The 6,345-nt window shown below is 46.7% G+C and overlaps 1 long non-coding RNA gene across 1 annotated transcript; it reads left to right on the top strand.

The window, feature by feature from the left end:
• Positions 1 to 755: 755 nt before the first annotated feature.
• On the top strand, positions 756 to 3,250 carry LOC118497942. Its single transcript, XR_004900463.1, has 3 exons — positions 756 to 1,378; positions 2,043 to 2,728; positions 2,834 to 3,250. It is a non-coding gene; the product is annotated as an uncharacterized LOC118497942 (long non-coding RNA).
• The last annotated feature ends 3,095 nt before the right edge of the window (positions 3,251 to 6,345 follow it).

The raw sequence follows: 6,345 nt of genomic DNA, 5'->3' as shown, positions 1-6,345 counted from the left end.
GGTGTGGGCTCTGCCTGGCTCCCGGTCTGTTGTTTGCAAAGTAAATGTCACCCATGCCCCATCAGTCTATAACCCCAGCCGAGCAATGGGAACAGAGACCGACTGAAAGAAGCGTTCTTTTGCTGGTTTCAGACACCTTGACTTGAGTTTTCAGTTTCTGTCTAATACAATGCAAATCACTGAAAGTGGGGGTCGCTTCAGAAGTATCAGGTCCTAAAAGCAGTGGGTCCGGCCTGAGGCCCTTTCCATGCCTGTGTGACCTCCAGGAAGTCACAGGGGCCTGGGGTTTTTTTTTTAATATATTTTATTTATTTATTTTTAGAGAGGGAAGGGAGGGAGAGAGAGAGAGAGAGAGAGAGAGAGAGAGAGAAACATCAGTGTGCGGTTGCTGGGGGTTATGGCCTGCAACCCAGGCATGTACCCTGGCTGGGAATCGAACCTGGGAAACTTTGGTTCCCAGCCCGTGCTCAATCCACTGAGCTACGCCAGCCAGGGCGGGCCTGGGTTTCAATCCCAGTTCGCCACAAACTTGTTCATGACCTCGGGCTTAACCTTTCAGAGTCTCCTCCTCCTCTGAGAAATGGAGTCAGCTGCAAGAATAAAAGAGAGAATGGATGCCAATATCTTTGCGCAGTGCCTGGCACACGTTCCACACTCATTAGCTATTGTTCCTAATATTCGCTTATTTTACACATCCTCACGCCAGTTTCCTTGAAAAGAAAGGAGCATTGGAGTAAGGAGGGCACAAACAAGCCTAAATGTTCTTTGCCTCTCTAGTTTCCTATTACTTGGCTTCTTCCTAGAAAAGGTTCCAAGAATTTTTGAAGTACAACGTGAACAAGGGAGATTTTAATCGGTAAAGGGAGATGGGCAGATTTTGTCTTTCTCGGGAAAGCCAGCACCTATAGCTCAACTCAAGACTCAGTGAGTGTCTTCACCTCCCTGATCCATTCCCAACAAGCAGTTCCGGTTTCTGAACCAGCATATGCAAACAAGGGCACTTACTGGCTTACTGGAAGGGAGGTGTCCGGGCTGGGCCTCCAGATTTCGTCAGGTGCACTGTCTCCCAGGAGAGCTGGTGGCACCTGTCGAGCCAGCAGCCAAGGCCAGAAGACAAGCCCAGCATTTCAAGGTCCACAGGGCCTTTGGCCTTTATTGAGTTTTCAGTTGAAGCAGGACACATTTAAGAAATGCCAAGGAGGAAACAATGTTGATGTATAGCTGCCAAGCCAAGGGAAGTGCAGTGAAAGAACAATATGAAATAGAAAAGGTCAGCTACCTCGTCGTGCAAAGTGATGATGAGGCAGGACAGGCGCCGGGAGCACAGCCTCAGATCTCAGGAGCCCTGGGTTTCCACCCCAGCTTCTGACCCCAACAGGTGACCTCTCTCTCGGACTCCAAGGGAGAGTTACAATTCTGCCCAAGCTCAGACCCTTGGGGGTCCCTTCTGGGGAGAGAAGAGCAGGGAAGGGGAGGGGTGACTGCAGAATTTAACGCCAAACAAGGGAGTGGGCTGTGGTGGGAAATCCCCTCCCTTTTTCATATTCCTGACTCTGTTTTTAAATAACATTTTTGGGGTCAAAAAATGATAAGGAAGTCTTGAAGGGGGGTGAGGATGAAAGTAGGAAAGAGAGAAGGGGTTTTCCAAGAGAGTTACAACAAGTATACAGAAATCCGGAAGGATCTTCTTATTCGCGTGGTCTTGGGAATAGTCACAGGTGTTGAAGATCGAATATATATTTTGTGTTAGTTTCAGGTCTTTTTTAGCACCAGGTGAACTGTTACTGTTTTCCTGAGAGTCTATCTCCCCGGCCAGGTGGCATCTAGCTTCTCTAGCAGGGAGAGGGGTCGAGGGGAAAAGAAAAGCTAAGTCCTGTGCAAACTCCTACTTATTCTTCATGGCCCACATGGAGATTGCTCCTTTATGAAGCCTTCCTGGATGGCCCTGGGGAGTTAGGGCCTGGCTCCTCCGGCACCACCACTAAGGGCGGGTTACAGTTCTATTGCTTCAGAATTATTTACTCACCTCTGCTCTCTCCTAGCTTCTACTTCCCTGAGAACAAGATAAAGATAGCACAGAGTCCGGGATGAATGAACGAATGACCCCAAATCAAGGTTTTTCTGGCCATGGTTCTGTTCACGATACTGGAAACACCAGTTTATTGCATGTGGACGCCTGGCCCTTGGACACCAAATTCAAAAAATCTTTGAATGCCAATGGTTGAGCACAGTTGAAGTTTGGAGATTTGGGGTGAGAAGCTCATGTCAGTACAAAGGCAAATTGCTCTCTTCTCTCCTCCGGCCCACCTGCAATTGTGCTGGCACCTGGGGCACGTGGGACACGTGCTTGATCGAGGTTAGGTGAGTCCCTTTAGAAAACTTTGTTTTCAATTTCCTCCCCAAATTTTAAAGTAAAACCGAGAATCAGACAATCCACTTCCTACAAACCTGAACAGACAGGACTTCTGAAGACACTGATTAGAAGCACTTCAGTTGACAAATGTTTATTCTCGTCCATAGCTATGTCCAGGGCAGCTCTCTTCTTGACTCCTTTATCTGTTCCAGAGCATAAGAGAAGTCAGACGTACACAACCTTTGAGTTGTAAAGTCACCTGGAAGGTGCATCTAAAAGACCCCCTGCCCCACCATATGTATTTCCAGGGTGTTAAAGAATCTGTGTTCACTCCCTCAGCCACTGCCCCTGCATCTGCACAGAGCAGCCCCCTAGGTGGGCATCAGAAACTGTCCCCATGAGCCAAGGGGCCATCTGCGGGCAGGGAGGGTTCACAAGGTTCACGAACAGGTTGTTCCTGTTGCTATCACCCTCCTCTAGATATCAAGGCAGAACTTCCTAAAATGAAGTTGAGTAGCTCAGGCTGGGATGGTCACCTTTGCTTTGGAGTCTAGAACCAAATGAAATAAGCTCCTTCCCACGTGCCAGGCTCTCTGCTAGGTTGCTTTCCTGCCCATTCCTGCCTCTTCTAGTAAAAACAACAATAACAAAGGAAGCTCCTGAAGAGGTTCATGGTTTATTCTAGGTCATCCAGCAGAGTCAAGTGCTAACCCCCACCAGGCTCGAGTTCAGTGGTCAGTCCACTGTCTCTCAGCTCCCCAAGAGGCTACAGATTGCTACAGATACAGATAAGTATCTTTGGATACCTACTGTGGCTCCTAAGGACTATTAAAAATGCTGTGATTCTGCCCAGGCTGGTGTGGATCAATGGAATGAATGCCAGCCTGTGAACTGAGGGGTTGCTAGTTCGATTCCCAGTCAGGGCACATGCCTGGGTTGTGGGCCAGGTCCTTGGTTGGGGGCACCTGAGAAGCAACCACACATTGATGTTTCTCTCCCTCTCTCTTTCTCCTTCCCTTTCCCTCTCTCTAAAAATAAATAAATAAAATATATTTTTAAAAATTCTGTAATTCTGAAAGTATATGCTGGAAAATACAACTCATTTTCAAATGGAAAATGAATGTGTTTTGTACAAAACAAGGCCCCATGTTAAAACTGCAGATCCCGGCTCCCCCCACAGATCCACAGCCTCACACACTGGTTGTGTGGAGAGTGGCTCCCACAGGCCACCAGCACCCAGCGATGGCGCAATCCCAACTCCACCCCTGCAATAATCTCACAGGACGCTCACTGGTTTGTGTGCTTAGCAAATGTTTGCGGCCCTCTGCTGAAAACGCTATCCCAGATCGCAGCAACAGGGCAGATCACTGGCAGCCTGTGGCCAGGTCTGGCCCACCCACGGGTCAGAGTTGGGGGAGGGAGCCACTGGGGAAAACTCGCCTAGTGTCCATCTTTGTAATATTTTTCCTGCTTCGTGGACCCCCATCCTTGCCTGGAATCGGTCATTAAATTTTATACTTAATGAGAGACATTTTAAAGACTTGGACACACTCTTGTTTCACTTAGCCTTCTAGGATCTCTCAAACCTCTTGGTTACCAAATATGGAAAGATGGAAGAAAAGATGAGATTTCACAGTGGACTAGGACGGGTTTGAGAATGTCCAATGGCCTTAGGGTAACCTCCCTTTGGTGATAATGATACTTAACATGTATTATGTGCTTTCATGGTGTTGAATGCTGCGTTAAATATATACTCTTGTTCAATTCTTGACTCTCATTTTAATGACAAGGAAACTGAGGCTCAGAGAGAATAAGTGACTTGTCCTAGGTCACTTAACTAGTATGTTTCAGAGCTAAAAACCCTACCCCCGTCCATCTGACTATTTCATAATCCAAGACCCTCGTCACCAGGATGTGATGATCTGTCTTACAGGGTCAGGAAACGAAAGACAGATGACCTCCGTCCCAGTGTTCTTAGAAGCAGTCATCCGACTTCCCCCTCTGCTCCTAAAGCTTCTTTCTTCTCACATCCCCTTTATTCACCAAACCGGAGTTTGGTCTGTATTGTACCCAGCTGGCTCTTAGAACCACATACATCCTGGCTGTTTTCATGAAAACAAAAATTGTGAAAGAACAGAAAAAGTACAACTGGCTGCCTTTCCCCACATATACATCTAATGTACAAAGTCAGCCATAAATCAAAGAGGATGTTTATTTACGTCTTTATTTTTAGTGTTGAAAATTTCTGGGCCATTCTCAAGAGAAGCAGCCTCTTTTGAGCCAGGTTTGCAAAAGAGAGACAAAACCTCACGGCATCAGCTAAAGGCAAGGCCACCTCTCCGAAGGGGGAAAGAATTCAGTGCTGGTTATTTTGGAGTCAAAGCTTCAGTGTAGGTGTGTATCTGGGAAGGTTCGACTTGAGTAAATTCAAATCCTCAAATCCTCAAATAAATATTATTTACTGAAATTAGTCATAAAACATTTTGTAACAACAGAGGTATCATACAGAAGCAAACCCAAGGCAGGATCCTGGGACGGATCGCAGCGACGCAGAGAAACACCAGTCAAATCCCTGAGAAGTCCAGAGTTTAGTAGTAGCATTGTGTCGGTGTCGGTTTCTTAGTTTTGACAAAGGTACCCTGGGTGGTGTAAGTGAGCACCAATAGGGGAACTGGAACCGGCTGGCGGTTTGTGTGGGAATTCTCTACTGTCTTTGGAACTCCTCTGTCAATCTACAACTACACCAACGTAAAAAGTTTACTTATGCCCTGGCTGGTGTAGCTCAGTGGATTGAGCGCGGGCTGGGAACCAAAGTGTCCCAGGTTCGATTCCCAGCCAGGGTACATTCCTGGGTTGCAGGCCAGAACCTCCAGCAATGGCACATTGAATCCCTCTCTCTCTCTCTCCCTCTCTCTCTCTCTCTCTCCCCCCTCCCTCCCTTCCCTCTCTAAAAAAAAATAAATAAAATCTTTAAAAAAAAGGATTAAAAAAAAGTTTACTTACAAAATTTCAAAACCAGTGGAACTGGTATTTATTCTAGTACAAATGAAGGGGGGCCGGTGGCGCTTGAACTTCGAGGAAAATAAAACTTGCTTTTCGTGCCGACGTTGAACGTGAGTGTCAGTAAAGGGTCGGACAATGGAGAACGTTTGGTTTTGTGCTTTCTTTCACTAGACAAAACCAAACGCAGAGCCACTTACCACTCAGGGTCAATGCCAAGTGAAAAAGGGAGAAGTGTGATATCTTTGTACTTTTCAAACAAATCTTTCCTTTTGTTGTGCCCTTTTAGGCTCTGTTTAATTTACTGGGCATATGAACTAGAGCCATTTTGCAGGAGCCCAAGGAGTATTGAATTTCTTAGAGCCCGAATACACACAAAAGAACTTCAGGAAGTGTTGCAACTCCTCTCCAGAAAGGGGTGGGCAGCCACAGGATTGAAGGAACTAGAAGGGTTTCCTGCTCAGTGTCTAAGCTTCACTTAGATGGTTCATAAATGTCCTCCTTTAAAAAACATGCTGATAAAATTAAAAGCACCAGGATTGTGAGTCCTAGTGAACCAAAGAACTCCACCCATTTCTCAAGGGTAACAAAGCCCTATGCACCCAGACTGGTTCCTCAGTGGTGACAAAGGTACCACGGTCGTGGAGAGGGACGGACATCGAGGGAGACTGGAGCTGGGCGAGGAGTGTGCAGAGCACTTTCTGCAGGATTACGATGAAACTTTGATTCCATTAGGGAAACAAAAATATTACAAAGACCTTGCTCTTCACTTTTTCTGTATCATTGGAGGGTTTTTCGTTTTTCTTTGTGAGAATATAAACAATTGTCTTAAAATTTTTGCTTTTCGTCCTGACTGGTATGGCTCAGTGGATTAAGCACCAGCCTGCAAACCAAAAGGTCGCTGGTTTGATTCCTGGTCAGAGGGCACACGCCTGGGTTGCGGGCCAGGCCCCCAGCTGGGGGTGTGCGAGAGGCAGCCAGTTGATGTGTCT

Source organism: Phyllostomus discolor, chromosome 13 (genome assembly GCF_004126475.2).
Source record: "Phyllostomus discolor isolate MPI-MPIP mPhyDis1 chromosome 13, mPhyDis1.pri.v3, whole genome shotgun sequence".
In the NCBI taxonomy this organism is placed as follows: Eukaryota; Metazoa; Chordata; class Mammalia; order Chiroptera; family Phyllostomidae; genus Phyllostomus; species Phyllostomus discolor.
Note: the sequence above shows the minus strand (reverse complement) of the source record. Positions and strands in the feature narration are given on the sequence as shown.